Below are 26,680 nucleotides of genomic sequence, written 5' to 3'. Positions count from 1 at the left end.
ATTTAAAATGATGTCTTTCCTCCTGGTAAGCCAATCAGATTTCTCTCTTAGTACACACACACACACACACACACACACATACACACATAGACATCTTACATCATCCTCCCCTTCCTCCCTCCTCCTTGCTAATGTAAATATAGCTGCAAGCAGCATCGACTGGGGGACAGAAAAGGGTCAGAGGATACTATGAATGTTTGGGGAGACTGTGTGAGAACATGATGCAGAGGGTGAGAGGGATGTCAGGGAAGAGGTTTGGTTAAAAGGGCAAATGAGTGAGGAAGTGGTAGAAGATGAAAAGGATTACAGTGGATATTTATATTAGGGTAATTCATAGAGATACACCAGTTGCAGCCTTTTTTTATATTTCATTTCATATTTTTGTCGGTCACATTTACACGCGTGTGCCGCATGATAGTTTTAAAGCTTGCAATGTATCATAACTGCAAACCAAAACAAAGCCGTGGAACAACAACCATAAAAACAGTTTGAATGACTAACTTAATCAGACACTAATTGTTCTGTAATTCATTCAATGCAACAACTCCCTAGCACAGTCCTGCTTATAATGGAGCTAACAGCTAACAGCTAACGTTAACAGATGTTGTCTGTCTTCCAGTCTTTGGTGATGCTTTCTTGGTTTACATTACTTAAGCCATAAAGGTCATTAGCATAAAAATGCTGCCAATGTTAAAACCATCTGCAAGATTCCCCTTAGATACACATACCATTCATTTTGAGGCATAAAGCAGAAGACCAATTAAAATGTTTCTATATAGAATCATATTTGTCTAATTGTTGTTACCAGCCTGCTCAGCGTATGGCTAACTAGCATTTATAAGCCTACTAAAAGCAGCTTACATTGATAAACTACAGTAAATGTACTATATTATTTTAATATTTATTATTACAAATCATCAATACTAATGTTTTTAACATTCTTATTACTGATTACTAATACTAGTAATACCGCTTATAATAATCAGGGCTTTTGTTGTTGTTTTTCGAGACATTTTCACCTTATTTGATAGAGGACTGAGTATTTCAGATAGGGTCTTAAACAAATACTGTTATTCAGCTTTATCAGGTAATGTAAAAAAAAAAAAGGGGGTGACGTGTTTTTGATGGTTCTGTTAATAATTCTGCATTAACCAAGGCAAAGGTGAAAGCCGTGCGGCCTCAGCAAAAACGTGGAACATTCCAGTCACACGACGGCAGGAACGAACAAACATGTTGGGATTCAATCAGCTTATTAATGAAATGGGAAGCCTCTGCACGGCAGAGTAAAACACACAGACATGCGGTGGGGAAATACTGGTTTAACTAGGATTATTTTTCTCCAGAGTCAAGGAACCACTCTCTGGAAATTAACCTAGCCTGAAAGAGAGCATGTCATCCTCTGTGATAGCTGAAGTGTCTTTGCTCTTTTCCCCACACGTGAATCTAAGAGATGGCCTTCAATTTGGGAGGCCGTTTTTAAGCTCTCTTTGTCTCTGATGAGAGTATTTATGAATGCAAAGTGCGACTGCCTGAGCTTTAACTAAACTACACAGCTGGTAATGCCTCTGAATAACCATCTAGGAAGTAAAAATTAATAACAGACCTTCTGTAGTCATGAATCTGCGGATGAGCTTAATGACAGTGTGCTCTCATGTTCACAGGTCCGATGAACATAAATCTCCCCTCGGAGACAAGCTGTGTATTATGTACTTTGATATCAATAGGTGAACAAGAGGGATAAAATGAGCTGCTAGCTTGAGTTGAATAGCATTCATTTCACTCACAATGGCCACTGTCCCTAATACCTGCAGTGTTTTACTTAGATTAGGATTAAGCTTTTTTTTTTTAAAGGCCATTTCAATAATTTGACATTTCTCCCCCCTTAGAATAGGAGAGAACGAGCACCGATAAAAACTTTTTCTTTTTTTCCTCCTCCTTTTCATGCAAAACACTTTCATCTGTCATTTCGTGATAGCCCGTCTCTCTTTGTCAGCACAAATACGGGAGCCCCTATTTGAATATGGTTACACATCCCTCTATTTATTAAAGCTTGGATTAACATGACAGGAAGTTTTGTCTGGGGGCTCTTTAAGATGGCTCAGAGAGGCAATCTGGTGACAGTAATAGGATCCAGCTAATATACTTGACTGATGCTCCTTTCCCAGTGTTATAAAGCAGAACAATGGGAGAAGGGGTTCCGAGAGCGAATACATTGTGTTTTGTAATAGTGTGTGTGTGTGTGTGTCTGTGTGTGTGTGTGTGTGTGTGTGTGTGTGTGTGTGTGTTGGCCGACGAGTTGGGGGGGGAGACACGCTAATCAGCCAGAATACCATCACTTAGCAAATATAAGGGCTGAAGGAATAAAAATACTAAAGGTCACAGAGCAATTCCATCAGGACAACTATGCTACAATTAAGTGAATAGACAAAGGCTCTGACATTAGTGAGAGCTATAATAATGTTTTACTCCAGTGTCTGTGACTTTGTAGAGGTTCGTTAAAAGGTTGGCTTTAAAAAATAAACACTAATTATTTTTATTACTTCTCTTCTTGCGCCAGTGAAGTCTCTTTTCAGTTGCTATTTTGTTGTTCTGATGGAAGGTGTTCAGAGATTACCGGTCCCATCAAGTATTGGCAATAGACATTTTAGTGACGATACGTTACTGTATGGTTATCGTTGTTTGCTTCATAAAATTAGGGATGCACTGATTGCATTTTTGTGACGGATTTCCAAAAAGTCTGACCTGCCGATTCACGGCTCCAGACTAACATTTTTCAACAACGTCACAAAAGGTAATCTCAACTGTCCTGAAGTCAGTGTAAACTGTCATAAATTCCAAATGTTATCATTTTACTTTGTTATTGTCATCTATAGTGGTTGTTTGCAAAAAAAAAGGATTATAATTTTTAATCTAAAAACTTGCTTTGATTTAAATAAAAAATCATAGCATTTTTCGTTTTAGTCATATGTTCCTGCTCAGAGCTAACGTAAGTCTTTGGAAGTTAAACAGGTCATAATTCCATCTATAATATCTATTTTATAATATCCTTCAAACTAAAAATTACATTTTACAAGATTAAATTTGACCACATCTTGATAGCATTATAATCTACCTTCGCTCAATACTAATTTTTCGCAAATAGTCCTAGAATGCATCATAATGCTAATCAATGCAACCATCGTTAGCTTTAGCTCCGACAGCCAATCGATTGGTGCATCTCTATGTAATACATTCAACTAATCAATAAGAAAAAATATATTTATTATATCATAAAAACTAATACTGAATCGTGAGGTGAGTTTATCAGTGCACTCCTATGCTGCTAATAGTGCATCTCTGCTTATCGGGTTGTTGTGGATTGGTTATTGTCATTTATGTCTTTATGGTTTTTCTTTGGCATACTCACAACAGACCTCACTGTGATCCATGTTTTTTTTTGGCTGATGTTTTTCCTGTGCTTAGATCTATCGCTGTCAATATCAGAATGGCTAGCGGGACTTGCTTATAGACATTTCCATATGTCAGAGTGTTGCTATGGATGGACTGGGTGTGTGTGTGTGTGTGTGTGTGTGTGTGTGTGTGTGTGTGTGTGTGTGTGTGTGTGTGTGTGTGTGTGTGTGTGTGTGTGTGTGTGTGTGTGTGTGTGTGTAGCCGGGTTAGCAGATCAAACACACATCTGTTTGTGCGATGGAGGGGAATCTGTGCTTCTCCCCCAAACCTCTCAATACTAATTAACGATCCACTGATAGTGGCCAAATGCCAACTGTCATTAGCACACAGAACAACACGAGTACACGGGTGTTGATGCGCGCGCACTAAAACACAGATGCGGTCACCCACAGCAGACCAACACAAGCCATCAAACATACATGAACACAATGCTATCCGTTTCCACTCACTCAGTGAAGTTAAAATTATCCTGCGTGAAGCCACATAAAATAAAAACTACAATGAATCAAATCATATATTATTGTTAATCCGTTCGCAACTGTTTGACTTTATTGTATGCCTGTTAAACACACAGCCGGCACTTACTCTATGCTTAAAGACGTGAATGACAACCTCAATTCTCGAGTAGATGTGGACCTTTGACTTCTTCACTGATAGTGCCATTTGCGTGCTCTCAAGCAGTGTGCTCGGTAAAAGCATCTGACAGAGATCCTTGATTTTATTTAGCGAGGATTCAAGCTATGCCCGCGTAGAAAAAGAATATTCCTCCCACTCTGGTTTTTCCTCTCCGCCTGCATCTGTCACTCTCTGCCTCGGTGACGGGGGTCAGATAGAGAGAGCAAAGCGGTGAAAAGTGCAACACTGTGAGCAGATGAGGGTCTCCCCCAGTATAAAGCCCCCCCCCGCATTACACCCATCAAGGCTACACAGACAGACGCCAGTTGGTCCGAATAATGCCACCCACGGGGGCCACAGGACCACCAGGAGAAGATTGATATTTCAATCAGACTATCGGTAATCAAACTGAGCCGTCATTAAAGTCCATTTAAATGTAAAAAAAAACAAAACATTCAAGGGTTTTATTGAGCACATACCATACTGGGAATCACATTTGCTTTGCACATTTCAGTTATGTTTTTTGCCGTGTTTAACAGTACAGTAGGTGTCTTTGCCCACCGACGACAACGGCTAAGAGGAATGCATTGACCTGAAATTCTTCCTTGAAAACCAGAGTGGAGCCTCGTCTCGTCTCCCCTCCTCTCCTCTCTCCCCCTGCTCAGCCTGCCTGCCTGCCGCCATCTCACGACAGCATCTCTCCATCTCTCACAGCCCTCTGATCTTTGTGTCAACAGGCGACACCGGCGGCTCACACTAACTCAGCACGCATCAGCCCATCTGCAAGGCAAAACCCCCCGTCTGCAAAACGCATTTGGGCAAAAAGACTTTGGGCACGATTAATGGCACGGCTAGCGAATACTGTAAGCGCTGATGTCTTTATACCTGACGAGGTACCACTGTAACGGTGCCATCCCAGGTAATAAAGACAGCCGGCGAGCCCTTCGGCAGATTTTTCCCTCAGTGAGAATGGGAATTTACGAGCAGCAGGTAGGAGATCAAAGCCGCTGTTGACAGACTCTGCAAACACAAAGATTTATTCAACTCATCAAGAATTGTCGCAATGTTTTCTCAGCGGCCTTCCTATCTCTGTGTGTACCTTTACTGATGGGGGTTTATTAGTTGTCAGTGGGCCAGGTGGGTGGCTGCGCGGTTGTCCAGCTCAAGTCCAAACTCATACAGAGGTTGTGATGACAGGATCCAAAGCACTCTGTGGTTACACAGTGGAATTCAAATGCCAATCCCTCTGCCCAGCGCCATCCCTCGCTCTCTCTCCCTCTCTCTCTCTCTCGTTTGTCATCCCCCCTCTCTTCCCTCCCCTCTCCCCCAGTGTTTGTCAGGGTTGGTGATTAGCTGTCACCCTCTGCAGAAGCAGATAACACCCCATATAGCCTGTTTCCCCTCTGGGAGCATGCACACACGTTAAACAGGAAAACACACAAACAAATACACACAAGAGCGTGCACATGTATGCAAACTAAAGGCACTTTAAAAATAAAAATAAAAACGGCTAAATGCAAAATGGTAGAATTGGTCGCATTTCTCTGCATGCATTTACCAGGATTTTGGGTATCGCCAAGATTCTATAGGTTCTGGTTTTAAAGAATATTACATTCAACAATTCCAATTCTGGTTTTAATGCTTTTTATTCGTCACAACTTGTGATGTTGGACGCACTAGCTTTAGCTGGTTTTAAGACAATATGACTTGGCATTCTATCAACTGTACACACAAACCATTTTGGACTATATCCGCCCCTTTAGCAACTCTATTGACTGCTTGCTAAAGTTCACCTTGCTGTAACCTTTATGTACTTATATTGACAAACGCATAATGAGTGACAGATCGACTTTGCCTTTAGGAAGCAATAACTAAAGTCCAGTTTTCCAACAAACCTTGAGTTTCATTAATGTAGAGCCGGTTTGAAAAGAGAAACAGTTCTTGATACCCAACGCTAGTGGTTAACCAGTTTAGAGTTTTGCATAAGTGAGTAATTATGTGTGCCGAATTTCAAAAGCATCACAGTGTCAGGCAGCTAAGCCTCAAATATAAAATGCCCCCTCAGCCTATACCCACTTCATTATTGCCTGCTCTGTTCATTGCACTCTGATCTACTTGTGTCAGAGTGTACTTTGACTAAAAGCTAAAAGCCAAGTGGCTGATTAGCAGCTCTCATGAACCCTTCCAATTCCAGCTAGCTGTGCGACTACTTTCACAACTCCAATTCTGGAGATACAAACAAAACATACAATCTTCTAAAAGTTGCATGTCGGCAGTATATAGGTGAATCAGGATGTTCTCCATCTTCATATTTAAACACAGAGACCCTCTGTTACACACTTTTACTTGTGCACTTAAAACCCATCCCAAAAATGTTCCCATCTAATGCAAATGCAACTTAAAACTTCAAACATTAAGCAAAGTGTAATGAATTTAACACTAAGAAAAAGAAACCTGCATTAAAAAGTTCTTCTGTGAATGCTTGGAGTACACTTTTATGAACACAGCACAAGCTGCCTCCTCGCTCGTCTCGTCCCCACACTTACACACAACTTCATCTTACACGTAAGTCACTTGAATTTTTGAGGAATCATCAAAAGAGACGGCGTAACCAGGACAAACAAGAAGTGCCTAAAACATGTTTTTAAAAATATGCTGAGTCTGACAGACCCTCATACATTTAGTATTTACAAACGGATAGAGCTCGGATGACTAAGGGTTGCTATTTTTGAACCAAATGTGCAGAGCCAGACAGTATTCCTCCCGTGTTACTCCGGGTTACTTGTGCCCTTTTCCATCTTGGCGACAGGTGCTGCATTGGTTGGACAGGGTGTGCAGGGATATAATGAGAATTAATTAATTTTCATCTTGTGTAGTCCTTAATGGAAATAAGTGGTTGCATCAACGTATATTATAGTCTGTTTGTCATGGCATAGTTATTGTTACACATGAATAAAGTGTAATTCAAAGACAACCAAAAATGGTAGTTTAACTTTTCATGCCAGCAATTGTCTACGAGTGGAGGAGTACATTTATAACATTCAACAATTAGTTTGCATGCCATGTCTTCCAATCTTTTTCCATCTCAAACTCGATCAATCTTTTCTAAAAAGGTAAAAGTTTGAAATGGCCCACTCCAATGTAGAATACCGTCGTGGCCTCCTCCTGCGTCAAAGCGCCATTATGACTTTGCCCAAAAAGCTCTGGGGATAAGGATGCAAACTTTTGGACAGTCATTCCTCCTAGCATTTTTTGGAGAGATCATTGACCGGTATCCAACCAACCAGCATCACATATTTCCAATTTTTAGACGGTATCATTAGCGCACATAGTGATTTACGTCGGCACACAGCAGCACAGACTGTGACCTCACAGCCACAAACCATTGACTGTATATAAAGAGTCTATGCCACACACAGACACACGTCATGTTGTTGGTGTTGCGTAGGAAATATTTCACTAATTTTACATTTGAAAATTTTCGAACAGCCTCAAATAATTTCAAAACATGAAAAAAAATAGGTATTTAAAGGAAATTCAGATAAAAGATAAAAAAAGATTTAAAAAAAAAAAAAAAAAAAGAAATATCCATTGCCCAATTTCCCACAGTGCTGCTGGGAAGGACAAAGAGGACATGGGTTTTCAATAAACCTGTTAGCAAGCAAACACTCAGAGGGTACAAAAAGCAGCCAATGTCTAGAAGGAACCTGCTCAGATCTGCAAGGACTTTCTAAGGTCTGAAATGGGCCTGAGGTGTCTCCAGAGTTTGATATCATTTCAAACGAGCTATGGAGCTTCAAGCGGATGCATGCTCAACTTGCAGCCAGATCCATTGAAAGCCCTCTCTGTGACACCTCTACTGAACCCAGCAGTGTGCTTTGATAATTTCATAGGAAACAGACTATTATTAAACACCAAAGCAAAAGGGACCCTGGCATATGCAGCAGTATAATTTAACATTAGGCATATAATACATTCGGTACCGCTGACCAATTCAAAGTACAGCTTGACAGGTTTGACTGCCAATTAATATAGCATCTCCTTTTGGTATCATCTCTGCTGTCGCTGTCACAGTACAAAGACGGATTGAAATGTAGCAGATAAACATACGCCGTGGCTTTATCTGCTGCCCCTAAGCAGCTTTACTCAAAGGGAAGCTCAAACAATGTTGGCTAATCATAACATTTCAAGAGTCAGCGTGTCATCTTGAAATTGCCAAGAAACTAGAGGTGATTTCTTAGGAGGTGACAACCCCCCCCGCGTTATGGGAGCACAATAGAAATGTAAGGTAACCGAGGAGGAAAGGGCTGAAGCAGACAGAGAGACATATAGAGATAGAGAGAGAGAGAGAGAGAGAGAGAGAGAGAGAGAGAGAGAGAGAGAGAGAGAGCACACAGAGCACAATAAAGACAGCAAGACAAACACAGACAAAGAAAGACGTATGAGATCGTGCCCCTGCCTCTGTGTACATATGGCGAAACGTGCTGGAGCAGAGAAAGACCAACACATTGAGATAAGTCCCTGTGCTCAGGCTCCCTTTTAAGGGTGATTTGGCAGCTCGGGCCTCATGTCTCTTGGCAGCCGGCAACGTATGCCCCCAATCATCTGCTGATCGCTGAATTACGGCATGGCTTCTTTTTTTTTTTTTTCTTGCCTTCTTTTTCTTTATTTCCTTCAACACTATTGGGTGATTTGCTGAGGTACTTGGAACACATTCTACAGGAACAAACCACTTTACAATGACGACTGACATATAGCTGGCTGCTTTTACGGGCAGGTTTACAGCTTTTATTTCAAACAGCTAATCAAACTCAACTCACAACACATTCAACAATCCAGTTATTTTCTTATTAAAGCCTTATTATGTATATAATAGGTGCGATCAAAACATCTAATATGGCCCGGAGAGACTCTTTCGTTTGTTGCATTGCCACCTTTGTTCTCAGCGTATACGGGAAGTGATGCATTCACTGTCCCATATTAGGTAACTACGTCAATGAAATTACTTTACAGTCAGCATGCTTTATTTATAGTAGATGCACTGTATGGTAGAAGCAGCTCCACAGGAGTGTCTCCACCAGTCTGCCAGAATAAAGCAACATGCATTTTCAGTGCCAGTCCTTTTTTTTGGGGGGGGGGGGATAGCAATTTCACTGCTAGGTACAATTTATGCCTCATGATAAACCAGCATCTTTTTTATTTATTTGATGACTATGCAAATCTATCACACACACGCCTATGGACGTAAAAAGGAGGTGACACCTTCTGTCCGATGATCTAATCACATGTCATCGATGCTCCACCTAAACAAAATGTAACTAAGGGAACGCAGACTCTAGGGATAGGAATTAAGTGTGACTGTGACAAGACGGCAAAATAATCTACGTAAATCCAGATCGAAGCCCTAAAGGCTTTTATAGATCGACGGCATAGATTTTCTCTCCGCCTCTATTTCTACCTGGCTTAGGTTTAATTCAACTCAATTAAATCAACTCGTGAGTGCAGGAGTTTCACAGAGAAAGCGATCATTCATCTTTGTGGCGAGCCACTTCATCTGAACCAAAAAAAAAACGGCCCCTACTCTGCTCTTTTTCCATAGACACCATTAGACCACTCGATATAGATTCAGCCAGGCAAGCTCTGTTATAATTACAGCAGTTGACATCCAACAAACAGCTCTTTATGGATGTCCTGGCCTCACTATTACTTTAACAAATCCGGTCATTTTTGTTGTAGGTGGCTGCTGGTGTCTGTTGCGTGTGTAATAGATATAATAGTTCCCCCTTTCCATCCATAAATTAGATGGTTGAAGCTTTTACATTTAGTAAAAAAAAAAAAAAAGAAAAAAGTTGCTTATCTTTCAACATGCAATGGGAAAAGCAGGATAATAATAAGTTATCCCTGATACAGAAACACACCTTGAGGTAAATCTGTTATCTACACCGCACACCACAGCTTTAATGTGAGACAATCAACACCACAATCAAAACAGCTATAAGGGATTGTCCTTGAGTGACTGGCTGCGACGGCCACAGAAACCTCTCCCTCATCATGACTGTATCAGGCAGCTGCTTACACGACCCCCCCCCCAAATTCAACAGATACATATTTCATGAGCTATGGTAAACACGCTGCTCTCACCAATGCCAATCTAGCATTGAATAATGCATTCATAGTGGGTTCGGCTAATGAATTGAGAGCTCGCCCGAGTGAAAAGAAGAAAGCAAATAACCAATACTCAAAGTAGAAATAGAATTAATGAGCGCTTGTGAATGCTCAAACACTCGCTTGTGGACGCGGCTCAAAAAAAATAAAAGGCAGGACCATTTTCTGTCCTCCGCCTAACCTTTGTCTGTGGTCAAAGTTCTACGTTAATGAATGCAGGAGAGGTTTTGTCGTCTTCACTACGATTGTGGGGTTTTTCACAGATGTGTAAATGATGCCGCGTGATGTGCTGCGACTGAAGCTTTGATCTGCTATTCCACAACAAAAGGCGAGGAAATCCCGAGCTCAGACAAGCCTTTTGTAATCCAGTAGAACCTCTCTCCATGTCTGATCCCCCTCCTGTCTGCTGGCCGTCTCGGCGATCAATCCGGCTGCCCACGCTTAGATGTGCCCCATTGGCGAGAACGTAGACCACAACTGGAACTTCCTCCCCCTGAGCAGAAGGTGTAACGTACCACCTGTGCATTTCAAAAGCCTATTTAACTGTGAATGAAGCCCATAGAAATAAGATGACGAAGTGAAGCCAAGATCTTTTTCAATCCGACACTGACTCCAGGGAAATATATTATACCATAGTCATGTTTTGGATTTTTTTTCATGTTTTAGAACTTAATTTGCACTCACGGGAAAATATGTCTCGTCATTCAAAGAAAAAAAAATACTGTAAAAAGTCCATTGATTCCTAAACACTATTAAACAACTCATTATGCAAATTTTATTATCATTCTGACTGAAACTGATATGGACCTGGAGGCTGTTTAATCTACAAATGGATCAAATGAACCTGATCTCAGAGTAGAGGTACTCTTTCCAAGATACAAAACAGAGTCAAAGAACTACTAAAGAATACACAAAAAATAACCACTGAGCCAAAATCACAGATCAATATTTTTTCTCAGTCGAGGAATCAGCACCCAGCTGGGATTGCTCGGCACTTGTGCTCAACATGGGGCACAGTGATGCCTATGCACCTGGAAGGGAATAAGTAAATAGGGGAAAAGTGCATTTCAGGGGCAAAGAGAAGTATTTCAGGGAGTGAACAACCACATCAGTCTACAACCACGCTCGTCGAGACCCTATGAAGAGGGCCATACAGCGGAGGTTAGAGGTGGAGGACGCACGTTCATCAGCTAAGCAAACGCCTACATTACAGGTGAACAGGGGTGTGTCTCGGGAAGAAAAAATAAAAGCCGGGGGCAGTTCAGACAAAAGAACAGGAGCTCTGGTCAGCGAGGAGACCGACAGCGTGGCCAGCCCCCTTAGGTGTCTGACAAAATTAATTAAGAGAGTGAAAGAAAAATGTCCGTCAGATCACGCGTCACGCTGTGAAATATAACCCTCCCCTGCTGTGATCTAGTGATTGCCAAAAAAAAATAATCATATTTGAAATAAGTTATATGGTGAATTTACTATTTTCTGACCTAAATAGCAGCTCACTGAAAGGCTGTGGGTGAAGCGGATACACCACGTTTCAGGTTGTAGTCGCCCTCTCATCCTTTCCATGTCTCTCTTCAACCCCCTTCATCTTAACTCGCATTGCACCGCACTCCGCGACGGCTTACTCCATCACCAGTTGGAGAGGACAGACACTCATCCCAATGGGCTGGAGGGATGGGGGTGGGGGTGGGGGTCAGCAATCATTCACTGGCCACTAAGCATATAGTAGTATTTAGACAGCTTTAGCATAATGTCACAGCTTAATGCGTGTTGGCTAATTTGCCAACAGGCTTGATGTGAACAATCTCTCTGCATGTTCTGGTTGGCCGCATGGCCTGATGGGATGGCACGCCATTAGCCCAGTCAGACTGCAGGGCCCCGCTGTTAACATTACAATGTGTGGCGAAGCACAGCAAAAAAAAAATGAAGGAGGGCTTCATCTTGCCATATTTGTGTGCTTTTCCCCGGCACGTCGTGGTCAACGGGACGATAACACAGATACAAAGCGATGCCTATTAGTAACAAAATAAATAAATGCCTTGCAATTAGAGCTATGGGGTATTAGTATTTTCATAACACCCCCTATTATATATTCACATTCTCTATCAGGGTTGGTAATCACTTGTCTCAAACAGTTTAATTACAGCTTGGCAATGACTACTTAACGTGATTAGATGTTATACCTTATTGTTGCGTGTGGCATATTACATCAATTATATTAAGAGTTATTATTTTCAGGAGGGTGCGGTGCTTGCATGTGATACAGGATGCAGTGAGGGGCTGAGTGACAGGGACTTCTTAAAGACTTAATTTTACAAATAAAGTAATCAATATAAGCTACTGCGCATCACGTCTCGCCACACGGTGAGCTGTAGGGTCTTTTGCATAATTGCAATAAAAAAAGTGTATTGGCCTGACTGATTGAATTCAGTCTTGGTAATTGCAGCATAAACAATGTAGTTGACTGTCACAGCTCCTGTGCCACTACGCTGTCAACAATCCAGATATTTTGCCAGTGTCTACGACCATCTCATGCAGATCCACAGCCTGCCGTGTAATGAGTATAATTACATGATGCGCATGTGTTACCTGTGGGGTAACGCGTACGCAGACACACACACACACACACACACACGTGGAACACAACGTGTGTTTTTCCATCCCTATGACCTGTCACTCAAAATCAGCCTCAATGGAAAAGACGCCTGGCGTCTCCGTGCCTCTCGGCCTCCCTCTCTCTTCCTCCTCCGAAATGAAAAAAAAAAAGGAGTAAAAAAAACAGACTCCAATGCTAAACCTGCATCATTTCTAATAGCCACCTGAATCCCTGTTGATGCTGCTGTCCATCAATAGGACCACCCATACTCTCGCCCCCGAGGCCCCCCACCCCTTTGATCGACATTAACGCCGCAGCTGCCCGCCAAGCGCCTCCCTCGATTCTCAATCTGTCTCTCTCGCCTCGGTTACTCCTCCTCCTTCTCCACCAGGAGAACCTCCGTGCGCTTCCAGGCAAAGTCAATGTCTATCTCTTGTCTCCCTTGTGCTACCAGTATCCAGCACACTGCTCCCCATTCCTCGCTGTTGTGTCTCGCACACATCTAAGGCATATCGGAGTTGTAAATAGAGTGGAGCTTAAATGACAACAGCCCTGCTTTTCTGGGGATTTAGGGAGGAGGGGAGAAGAAGAAAAAAAGGAGCTGATTTGTGAGAAAGACTGCTGGCGAAGATAAAATGTTAGGCTTTGGATCTAAATTCCACATGAATGCCTTTCCCTTTAGTGTGCATTATGACGGCAATGGACCATATCATAGTATTTGTTTTGCTTTAGAGCTGTCCCCTGTGATTTATGTTCCCCGAGTGCAAATTTTTCATGTCACTATACAAGCAATGTTTCTGTCATGGAGAACGTAGGGGGTATTCAGGGGCTGAGTATGAGAGATCTGTGCGCACACGTCTGCCTGCCTGTGTGTCTCTGTGTGTGTGTGTGTGTGTGTGTGTGTGTGTGTGTGTGTGTGTGTGTGTGTGTGTGTGTGTGTGTGTGTGTGTGTGTGTGTGTGTGTGTGTGTGGGTTTGGTGGCGAGGCACTTGTGGCAGTGCCAGTGTGTGACCGCAGGCCCCCCTGGCTAGGGAGCAGCGCCTGGAAAGGTTACCCAGCAGAGTGGCTTTTGTATGGTAATGTGACCTCCACGAGCTCCCTAAGGAGTCCCAACACCTGCCTAGCACCCCCCCACCCCACACACACACCACACACACACACACACACACACACACACACACACACACACACACACGTCACATCCCCGACATGTTAACTGTTTTCCCTGATAGGAACATAACTGCTGTTCTGCGGTCGCTCTGTGATGTTATTATTTATCAGATAATTACAATACGGCAAAAGGCATCGTTTGCTTAATGTCTCTCTATCTCTTGCCTGCTTGGAAGATATTCAACTACTGTGGCAATACAACAAGGGATTATTTGAATACAATTTATGATCAATGGCTGTGCAGATGCAGGAGGTTTATTATTATTATTTGAATGTATTTATTTACTTAAACACCAGTCATACCATCCATAGTAATGTAAAAAGCTTGCATGGACTTGCTATTTCAGGTTTGGACACAAAAAAAAAGCAGTTTGGTGATAAGCATGCAGACAGGAAGACAACCCCCCCTTAACCTATAGACAACTGGCTGAGCATAGAGAGAAGGGCTCTGAAGCAATTATAGCAAACTAAATGAATGCCCCCAAGTTAAATAGTGTTAATGGCGTTGAGGGAGACAAATTTGAGATGCAACTCACAGTGTGAACCGCAAGTTCTACTTGGATTGCTGAGCGCCAAACAGTAGCTTTAATTATATTCAAACCCTTTTAACGGGGAATCAATTCATGGCGTGCTGCGACAGGTTGTTCGCTTTGGAAATGGACTGAAAAGCAGCGCGCATCAGACTTTGTTTTGTTTTTTTGGTGATACCGAAGTTAGCTCGTCTTGGCGAATAAACCATTGGATGAATAAGCGGTATGTGAGAATTGTTCCACCCTTGATATAATGGAAAACAATGAAACAACTGGCAACTAGTGACACCTTCAGAGTTCTTCCCTGTGATTCGAGGTGACAGTGATGAAAATGAAGAATAACATGCGCTGTCAGGCACGAGATGATAAAGAGATAAATCATCGACAAGATGGAACCTTGCGCTGCATGTGCAAGGCATGTCTGTATTTTGCGACGTGTGTTCAGTGAAAACGTCGTACCTCACGATGGGGCTCATTGCTGCTCACCGCGCAGTGTTTTATCCCGAAAATCTGACACTGTCTTTATTCTACACACTCAGGACACTCACTGTGGTTCATGTCCACGCTCAAAGACCAGTAGATCCGAACAAAAGTCCACTCTATACCTCCATTCAAGGTCTCGGAGCTTCTAACCCCCAGAGTTGCCCAACCACCGACCCTTCTATGCCTGAGACAGCCCACCCAATCAATTTCTCCATCTTCTCCATGCTCAGAATAACCACCATCACCCCCCACACTCTGATTGCACCCACTCTGGACTTATACATGCATTAGCTTCGCACAGCTGATGGCTTTCCCTTCATCACTGTAAATGCATGCTCCGTTATTGTCATGAAATACGACTTGGAGCCGCGTCTATATGTGTCGTGTAAAAAAAACCATTCCCCTACAACGCATTTGTGTGTTTATTTATCCATTAAAGAAACTTAATTATGAATGAATGTCACATTGAATAATTCATGTGCAGCCCACCCCCCCGACGCCGGGAATAAATAGCTAGCACACCTTTGCTTCCTCCCCTTCAGTGTTCCTTCAACCCTTTTAGTAGCACCATGCACTACTGTAGGTTATTGGTCTTTCTCCCTCTCCGGAGGGTTCCTGCGCACTTAGTCCTTATTAAAATCCCCGTGGCATATAAACACACACACACACACACACACACACACACACACACACACACACACACACACACACACACACACACACACACACACACACACACACACACACACACACACACACACACACACACACACACACACACACACACACGCACACACGCGCACACACACACACACACACACATATATGAACAGCCGCACAGGCCAAGGACCGTCTGCCGGTACAAACCATTTATTAAAGCTCCTGTGAAGGTCCTGGCAGTCAGCCAGGGGGAGACATGACTTTGGATCCCATTCATGTCCACATCAGCAGAGTAAAATGTTTCTAGGTGTTGATCCATGACAGCCATTATTGCTGCAATCCAGTTTTATCACTGTCAAATTCTACAAAAGGGAAAATAAGTCCCCTTTTTCTTCTGCACTTTAACAGATTGTCAATACAGTTCAGCCAATCCAAACAGTTGCTGAGGCAGTTTATTTGCTTTTTAAGACATGTTTTGGATAGGGAGGGGAGAAACTGAACCGCTGTCGTCTTATCTCTACGGGGCCACAACCTCCCTGTAATTGTGTAATATAATGGAAAAATGTAACCTTCAAATTTGACGTTATCCAAAACACATTACGCAATTAATTCAATGTTTGGACAAATTTGTACAAACATTTTTTCCACATGGTACAATAAATAAGAATTTTATATTTTCCCACTGTTTGCCTCCAGAAGAACGCTACAGGAGGAGCTAGACCAATGTTCACATGTTTATATAAAGGGTATTTAATGGTGTCAAAGTTAATTCAATGCTGGAGCCCTGAAGAACTCGCCTTGGCTCAAAGCTTAGGGGAGTTTGAGTGTGGATTTAACCCAAAGAAAGACAAAGAAGGGGAAAGACAGAGCAAACAGGAAGTAAGACAAATTATGTGACGCAGTAGTGGTGAAGAGATTACTCTAAATAACTGCTGGGCATTCATTTGTATTAATATTACCATTCAACAATTCCAGTGATATTGTACCATGTTCATACAGCATGATACATACACAGTTGACTGCAGCAAGCAATATTTTTGATAACTTATTTGAGCCTTTGCAATCATTTGTAATAAATCCATCTATATAGGAAAAAAACTTATTGCTATACTGACTTAAACCATATCTTTCCATAATTCACATAGAAAGAATTTTGCTGGCCTAATCTTTTTATACATCATAAAGTTTCAGGAATTACTTCATGCATCTGCCACACACACACACACACACACACACACACACACACACACACACACAAAACACACACACACAACTGCAAATCTTCACACTAAAATAAACTCATTAAGAAAATAATCGGCCCAAATAGCAGCACTTTGAAGCAGTCCCATCAAACTAACCATGTCCAGCTCCTTCAGCTCTTTGCACTCGTTGCCCACATGCCATGCAGAAAAAAAAGTGCAAAGTGGTCTACAGTCTGCTGTGTCATCACCATGCATTAATACTCCGGGTGACATCAGGTAATACCATCAATTTATTCCCCATTCCCTGACAGGCATATGTCATATGTAATTCAGAATTACAGAGAGGGAGTGATGGTGCAGCCCAGGGGTGCCGTAATCATTAAGGGGCATGAAACTATACAATCCTAATTTACAACTTCTTCATCACCTCCATTCCGTGCGGAGGGGAATGATCTACAACAAGGTGGTCCGTTTCAGCGGTCAGAGGAGGTCTAATGCATTTGGTGGAGGCTGATAACAGTGCTTCACTTTCACACCGTGCACTCGGAGGGAATTACAGGGCTGCAGAGAGGAGAAATGTCTGAGTGCTTTAGTTAAAACCAGGGGTAAATGCTATCTCGTGCTTACATGCTCCCTGATCCAGGCGAGCCGAGGCTGCCCGATCGTTGCGGAGCTCGGCCCATTTACATTTTCACTTGACACGGTCACTCGTACTGTATATTCTGCCTCACGGAAAAGGAAAAAAAAAAAATCGATTGTGCAGCCAAAGGGGGCCCTCTGTTCTACAGAACACTGGTCTCCAGCCAAGCCTTACCTGGATTGAGAGATATGAGGATGAAAGGATTGGGGTGCACTGAGACCGTAGCCGTGGGGGAGGGATTTCAAGCGCCGGGGTTGAACATGTTCACGTTGAACGCTTTGCAGGGGATTGGGTAAGGCACCTCTCTGGGGAGGAGCGAGGAAGCAAATAACGTGTGAGTATCTATTAGCTTTTTGAGTAACTGCCGCCCACCATCTGAGAGGCCTCAATGGCTAATCTATCGGTCGAACATAAGGGGCCTGCCACACAGCTCTCTCTCTCTCTCTCTCTCTCTCTCTCATCGCCCCAGCTGAGACATGTCAGATTTTCTCCTCATTAGGAGTGCTGTTCTTTTTAATATGCCCACCCAGCAAACGCAACACCAGACCCACAGAGGACACCCTGACCAGTCGCCCTGTCACTTTTCTTGCCCCGCTAACTGCTTTTCACGCCGGAGGAGAGAAACCGAGCCCCTGGCCACTTCCTGTGCGTCAACGTGGCAACGGCCCCGGCAAACCGCTGTTCATCACCCTCACAGTCAAGGCTAAATATGAACACACATATGAATATATGAATAAGCGAACGAGTAGGTTATTGTTATTCACCTGCACGCTCTCTGCAAAGTCTTTTTTGTTTGGAGCCCGCACTTCTGCTGAGCACGGGCTTTCTGACAGTTGTGTGTGTCTGAAGCGGGGGGGCAGAGGGGAGTGGGAGCACAGGTGTTACCGAGTGGCTCTTTTTACACAGAGAGAATGACCTGTGTCTGCAAGTGCCCCCACTGTCTGTCTTCGGAGCTTCCTGCTATGCCCCCTCCCGTGCCCTCGTTCTTCAGCGGCTACCATGCTGGCATAAAGACTTGCCATTTGCCCAGATGGTGGACAGCAGGGCCCCCCCCCCTTCCCCTCACACTTCCTATGTCAGGGCAGTGCTGCCCCCCTGAGTGTGTCTGAGATGCAGCTTCGGCCCATATGCCCAACTGAAGAAAGAGACCATAGAGCAGAGGGACGGGCTTCGGTGCTGCCCGAGACAAAAAAGGTAGATGGACACATAAAAACATCTGACCTTCTTGCAGCCTTTTTAGTGCAGCCTTGTCTTTGTTATTTCATCTCAAAACCAATGGCATCTTAAGAGCCTCCACAACAGTAACAACAACAGCTGATATGAAAGATCCACCAGTTCCTTCAGCAAAAATCTTGAAGAAATACAACCATCCAAGCACATTTGACTGGTATGAAGGGATCATAAACACATCGATATGAATACGATTTGGCTGTGTACATTGAAGCACGAGAAGCTTTCAAAACAAGTAATCAGTTCATCATAAAACCACAAGCATCTCTTTTTTGCCAAGCAACCCCCTCTCCTTCCAGATTTGCCCACGCTGTTGCCACCTCTGCTCAACCTCGGCCTCCAACACCTGTCTGTTTGTGAGGGTACCATGGATTAGAGAGTCTGCATATGGTAATAGGTGGACTCTTATTCACATTAAATTATTAGGAATCCTTCAGAGAACACTGACTTAACTTTTGGGCTTGTTATGTCTCCTTTAACAAGCATGTATACAAGATATGCAAAAGAAAACCATTCCACAAAGCATTGATGTAAACATGTAGGACAACATGCTTGTGTGCAGTATTTGGCACTGTGTTAAATGCAATAATTTAATCATGGAATTAAGTTTAATTCATCACGTCAAAACAATGAATAGGGGATATTGGGACTCCACTGAAATCCCAAACCATGAACCACCAATGGCTCTGATAAAATGCACTGTTTACACACATTAGTAAAATTGGAGTGAATGCAGTACATAACATTTTTATGCCTGTCATTTCACTTATTTTTCACGAGTACTTAGCGTGGCTAGCAATGCTGTCTGTCGACTGCGGGATGAAAGCTGGGGAAAAGTGGCTTTGTGCCTACTGCTACGCATCAGGCTCTTCAAGTTCATAATGTCAGACTGACACCAGGAGACAGGTAGTGCCAGGAGTGATGCCCAGGAGTGAAGGGAAGGTCAGCGAGGCTTCACAACCCAACTGGGGCTGATGCCACAGCATGTATGGCTCAAGTGCTTGGCAGTGCATCTTAACAACAAAATGTGACATTTTTAGAAGCTGTCAAATTGCAGTCTAAAAAGCGGTCTTGACTGGGGACCGGGCCGGAGCACCGCTGCAGGGCTTTCAATCTGCCCGTAATGGGAAAGATGGAAGAAGATAAGATTCCAATTCAGCCACTTCTGCACGGCCCAATGTGATCACACTGCAATCCGACAGGGCATTTGGGGAGTTGAAAGAATTCTTAAAGAGACAGAATATCTTCAAGTATGGCTTGATACTCACACAAATTCCATCACTGCTCCTAATTGTTCAGCTCAGTGAAAGTGAGTGATGTAATCTGGTGGTTTACCCATTCTGTCCTCTATCACAATCATACGGTCTAGATGGCAATGTGACTGCTTGGTGAATATTACACCAAAGTGAGTAAGTACAAATAAAAATAGGCACATATTTGCACCAAAGGGACATATTGTTTTGCTCTACTTTTTTGGTTTCTTTTTGTGTATTTAATGTTGTGTACTAAAATTGTACTTAATTACAAATTATTGTAATTGTCTTATTTCCACAAGTAAATCACATTACAATTCAGTTTGATGTCATCCTTGCAAATACGACCAGGAAAAAAAAATATTTCTAACATTGCAACAATTAAAACCCAATTGCACTGACAGAAAAACGTATCTTAGCATGTTAACATTTAAAGTACTTTGATGAAACCATTAGAACTCCTCTTATAAACTTAAAAGGTGCTGAATTTGATATTCAGAGCATTAATATAGCAGCAAATAACTATTTGCAATTTAAAGATAGTGGATAAGTGTAGTAATGTCTACCGGAGCCAGCTCAGCCGCCGCCATGTTGAGAGCCGTGGGGAGGCAATCCTTCAATCACAGATACTCTCTGAATTTTGAATTTAGCACCTTTAACTCTTCCCTCATGAACTCCACTTAATCAGTGTCTCCTGTTTGCGAGTCCACCCCACCAGTGTTGAGGAGCCAACCTGAGGAGTGTTGCCAAGTTACTATGGAACCATGGTGCTCTCACATTAATGTTGTTTTTAGAAATGAGCACACCTGTGGAGAAATAAATCCGATTGCACAAGAGTAACAGCCTCTACGGCCCCAGCGACAGAATGTGGCTGAATATAAAAACAGATGATCATTTATCCAGTACGACCACTGGGCATTATAACCTTAATCATATGGAGAGAGTCAATACTCTGAAGGAGAGTGTAGGTAAAGGAAGGACAGCCTGACGACTGAAGCTTCTGCCGTAACATAGTCGTGACCACACAATGGAAATATCTCTTCTGTGTCCCTAAAGAGATGTACATAAATAAACATGTAGTATATGTCTAAAGTGGTTTGGTGGGTGGGGCATGAAGATAAATTCCAGTTACGCAGATACAGGAACAGCGTTTGGCTTGACTAGAAGCAACACTGCAAACACAAAGATGTGAGGGGCCATTTCAGATTCAATTAGCCACTCAAAGAATAAGCAATTGCGTATATTTGTTGTCTTTGTACTATTAATAACAAAAAAGGAAAAAAAAGAAAAAACTTTGCATTGGCGCTCTGCCAAACCGCACCATCAGGGTATCACGCCTCTCAACTCCCCATGCACATATACACGCTGTCTAAACCCCAATCAACAATTTTTAATTAATCTTCAGGATTCATTTTGTCGCCCTGGCTTGTCTTCATAAACGGGCACAGAGAGTGGGCCTCAAATACAAAGAAAAAAAGAGAGGGGGGAGGAAGAAAAAGATTTCCTGTTTCTTTTTAGCCAATCTAAATTCTCACAGTTTTCCAACAAAAACCTCATGAGTTGGGGAAACAATACCCCTCTTATCTGCAGGAATTGGGTGAAATTTCTGCTCTGTCTCTCTTTTATTTGGCCATATTCAAACCTGTCACAATTGAGAACACAGCCAGCAGAGCTGCTTTGTGCTGCCAGGAGATAGAGCTACTGGTTGTTGCTGCTGTTGTTATTTTTTTTTACCTTAACCCATCAAGTCCAGTTTAGCAACACCAACAAACCAGTGTTTCATCACTCATTGTGGCATTTTGTGCGGTGGTGTCGGCTTAACATGTCCTGCGGTTTATTGTTGCGTGGACAGAGTAAAGAAAGACCGTTAAGACAGAGGTGTCCATTCACTTAGCAGTTTAGTACACATCAGCGCTAAAAGAAGAGAGGAGATAAAGAAAAAAAAGCAGGAGAGGATAAATAGCTATTTGTATGTTTCAGAGGCCTTTTGTTGACAGTCAGCATCAAATAATTCTCTTCCATGTCGTCTCAGCCCCTGTCAGATTGTCATGGAACCTTCCTTGAAATCAAAAGTCTCTCTCTCTCTCTCTCTCTCTCTCTCTCTCAAACTGATCTACATTCAGACCCCGCACATTTCCTCTTAACAGACTTTATTCTCTGTTAATGCTATAGAGAAGGAGCAGGCTGAAAGAGACAGCCAAAGACCTGAAAGAGCGGGAAGATGAGCATATGATTGTAAAAAAAAATTAGAAAAAATAGCTATTTAGTTGTGACGATCTAATTTGAGCTCTCAACGTAAACCAGGACCGACATGTCCAAGCCGACTGGGGCCTGCTCATAGCACGTAGCTCACACTCTCGTCTTTCTCTAACTAGTGCTCCACCAGTGGTTAAGTAATGACGTGAAGGCAGAGTTTGAAATGTGAGCTCAAAGAAGGAGACGCATGTTCCTCTAATCTCTTTCAGATAGGGCTGGAAAAAAGCCTGCTCAGTGTTGCATTTGGGTGCTTTGTGTTTTTGAGTGAAGGATCAGACTAGAACTTCTGACAGTAGAAATATGCTGCTTTCTGAAGTGAAGAGCGGTTTGAACCAAAAAGAAAAAAAATAACATCAACAAGCTTAGACTTTATCGGCAAACAGATTTGTGTCAGTAAGGTTACATACTCTTAATTTGGTGAATTACTGGGATCAGTGTAGACGACTCAATACCACCGATTCTTTTCCAACTTTTCCCCCCCACAATAGAAGGAGTGCGCCCAGTGGTAAAACACTGGATGCTGGTGTCTGAAGGTGGGAAGTTATTAACAGGTGTGAAGCAAATGTGTGAGACCCCATTTTTGTGACTCACCGGCGCAAAGTGCAGTCGGTTGTGACGAACAAACCGTGGAAAAAGGCTATGTTAGTTATTTTTGGTGACCAGAGGTGCAGAGTGCACCTGTGATTCAGTTGGAGTCGATGATCCATGAAGAGTACAGGTGCAGATAGGTAATGTACACGTTTTTAAGACATGTGCACATTGCCATTATTTTGCCAGACGCACAAGGGTTTTAAAGTGATGTCTAAGTGTGAAGATTTGACCCTGTTTACATGGGCATAACGCCTTTCTTTCCAATATTCTGAGCCAAGCATTGGTCTTTTTATGCCATTTACGTAATTGTACAAACCAGCAATTCAGCATAACAATCTTTGTTTACGAAGCCCATGTATTAATTCAAATACCTAGAAAGCATAATAGATTTTTTTCCTTTGCCAAGTAACTTTTTCCCTGTCCTGCCACTATCAAATTCAATCAAAACAATTACAGCCTTGACTGTGCCCTACCACATTATACGGTGTTAGCTGCAGCCACGGGGCCTTTCTCTATTTCAATTAAAAAATGCGGTGCCTTCATCAAAACGGTTTGTTAAAAAAATAATAATAATAAATAAATAAAATCAACTGCTCCAGGTGCTACTTTTGGGAAGGACCACTGCAGAGGGCAAGATGCAGGGAGCTACTAAACCGACAGCATCTCTGTGTTTTGGATGAGGAAGTGGAAACTATGAAATGTCCTAAAGATCTTTCATGGAGCTGTGTGGTGTGTTCAGTGCAACAGTGCGTCCAGAATGTCAATGTCCATGCTCGGGTACCCCTGATTAGTTTCAAGTTAATACCGTGTTGTAGCCTACTGCGGGGAGCACAAATGCATTCAGTAATTATGTGCCAATGTTGCCAGTGTCATAGTGCTCTCTGCTCAAGGTGCCACCTACACTGAAAACAAAGGTAAACTGTTACAGTAGAGATCAGTAATAAACAACATTGTGTAATATATTGTGATACAGCTAATATAAATCCATAATCATCTGAAAGCGGTTCTCTAGGTTTTCAGTACGGACACCTCCGGAATGCTTTATTGTAATAAATCAAAAGGAACAAATCTAAATTTAATGAAATATTCAATCAACCTTAGAACTGCTAAAATGCCAGCTTAATATGTCAGTGGGGAGAAAACAGCAATGATGCATTCTGGGCCTCAACTCAGCAAGTAGAGTGTTTCCCTGAGCTTCATGCCTCAGCAAAGACATTTAACGCACAGGACCTTTAACTTACCGCCGTTGCAAGGTTTGTAGGCAGACCGCTGGATTACGCCTTTGACACGCTAAAGATGCCGATGTGCAGTAGGACCTTTAATGCATCTCCGTTGCATTTTGTGTATCTGTGCACTTCTTTCAGAGTGGCTCTAACAACCATGGATGAAATGTGATATTTTCCTCCACAGGATGGGATGACGTGGACACTAGAAAGCATAAGTCAGGTATTTTGGGAGAGCCGTTTCTGAGGTCATCAAACATGACACACTAGCTTAAGGCAACTGCTCCCACTCTTCCAAGTGGAAATGGAGAGGAGACAACACACACAGCGCCTGTCTACCAGTCTGGCAGTATCTGACAGCCTTCCTTTAGCAGTCTCCTTTATCTCTTACACCCTCGTACACAAGCATATAAATATACAATGGAAGCTGTTACGATCCCACACAGACGCAAACATCAATGAGCGCACTCACTCTGTCAGTCTGTTTCAGAAGTGAAATTATTCCATCTCTCAGGGGTCCTGTTAAGCTCTTACAAAGCCTCGGTGCGTACAGCAGGTAGATTGATTGTGACTTATTAACTGTGAGTGAGCCTAACAGAGTGCATTAAAACAAAAGGAAATGTGATATCCCCAACCATCAAGTGCTTGTTAGAGCTTTAATCAAAGCCCCTTCCGAATCTGCATACGGAGTCCTGGTAATGAATTCCAAATGGCGTCTTTAAAAACAAGGGGGGACCACGCCACAGAGCCTCGTTACGCGAGAGGACACGTGAAGATTTTTTTTTTTTTTTTTTTACAAAAGATCTAGCTTGGGAACGGCAGGAAATTGTTCTCAATAATTACGTCTCTAGCATTCACTGTCATCTAAATCCTATTTCTCAGAGGAGCGCTGCACACGGGAAGAATCGCTCAATTTCTTAACTCTCCTAAATGAGTCTAACGACTATGATTATCACAAACAAAAATACCTATAACTTATTCATACTCAAGTGGCAAAACAGCACCTGACATAATTTGATCCAGGACAGGAGTATTGATGACAGTGTATCTGTTTCAGCTCTGTGAATGTGACTGAGATAAGTGTAAATCACAATGTGGTGTGGGAGATGAACACTCCTCTTGTTGTCCCAAGTCACAAGAAAAGAGACTAAGGTGACAATGAATAAGGCAGGTCATTTAAATCCAGCAACACAATAGTTGGCATTTAATACTATGATATTTTAATGCAAATTTAAGCTTTCAGAAAATATTAAATTAAAGCAGGGCATATTAAGTGCTTGCCTTGGTATCGAATCAAACAAACCCTATCCTATAGTATATAATTTAAAGGTGAGGCTGTTATAATAAAATCATTTTTTTTGCAATATGGGTGCATTGACCCTTCAGTCCATTTGAATGTTATTTATACAGCCCATTAGACTTGTATATTGTAATAAACAAAAGTTAGATTTTTGGGTATATCAAGTATAGTGTAAATTCAGAGGCAACCTTGCTGTCATTTTAAAATTCCTTATATATAATAAGACATTATTAAAATGATAAACATTAATAATAGTGATAATTCTTATTATGCAAACAATTACGATTATCATTTTAGCTATAATCGGGCAGCCGTAGTCTGAGCTAAAAGTCCACATAAAGTAAATTTAAGAGTTGATAGGAGTGGCTGATCATTTCTAGAGCCAACACAAGAAAGGGGAAACATAACAGGACCAAGCACAGCTATTCACAACAAAGTTAATCAGGCCTGCCTGAAAACAACTGAAGCTTCAGCGGATGTCTAATTGGATTAAACCAAAACAGAGGATGTGTTTTGTGTGCAGTTGTTGTGATGGCTTGACCTCTAATGGCAGTCTTTTTTTTTGTTTTTATTTCCTTCAGCTCCTCAATCAGACTAAGACTAATGACTACTGGCACATCTGACACATTGTGGCCGGGCAGTTTTCTAGAGAGTGACTTGTAAGTTAAAACTGAGGGAGAATTGGTCAAGGTCATTCAGAGAGGCGAAAGCAGCTCCAGCAGCGCCAAACCCACACAAATCACAGACCGTCTGACTTGCCGCTCTCTCTGCTCCAGGGGACATTTAACCCACTCCTGCGGTGACCTTTCCAGGCAAGAAGTGCTGTCACTTCAGAGGTTTATGTGGCAACGTACCTGCCAGGACAGCTGATGACACATTTCAAACAGGACATGCAAGCACCTCGGTGCTGTTGAGAGGAGTTTAAGGAAGAGGAGAGGGAGAAGGGCTTACAGCTCCCTTAGGCTAATGCTAATCTCGACTACACCGCTGCACAGGCCACCTCCACTGTAACCTAGCAAATTGTTCCAGGCCTACTAAGCTGTAATCAACAGTTACACTCATAATTCTGTATATAAGAAGTGGACAAAGTCACAGGGATGTCATCCATTGGTTTGTGGACTAGAGTTTTGAAGCCACGAGTTCCACATTTTAGCCGTCGCCATCTTGATTTTTTGCGACCAGAAATGAAACCTGAGAGTGGACTGAAGCACAACTAAATGCTGAGGTTTTAGGCAACCAGAATGTTACAATTTAACTTAATGAACTGAAAACCCACTGTGAAAGGGTTAAAATAGAATGATGAAAACACGGACAACTCC

At 42.4% G+C, this 26,680-nt stretch overlaps 1 protein-coding gene across 8 annotated transcripts in view; it reads right to left on the bottom strand.

Annotated features, from left to right (window-relative positions):
- LOC129114086 (RNA-binding protein Musashi homolog 2) overlaps positions 1–26,680 on the bottom strand; it is a 234,063-nt gene that overhangs the window by 110,579 nt on the left and 96,804 nt on the right. The gene's annotated exons all lie outside the window — the stretch shown is intronic.

The sequence above is a fragment of the Anoplopoma fimbria genome, chromosome 24 (assembly GCF_027596085.1).
Source record: "Anoplopoma fimbria isolate UVic2021 breed Golden Eagle Sablefish chromosome 24, Afim_UVic_2022, whole genome shotgun sequence".
Classification (NCBI taxonomy): domain Eukaryota; kingdom Metazoa; phylum Chordata; class Actinopteri; order Perciformes; family Anoplopomatidae; genus Anoplopoma; species Anoplopoma fimbria.
Note: the sequence above shows the minus strand (reverse complement) of the source record. Positions and strands in the feature narration are given on the sequence as shown.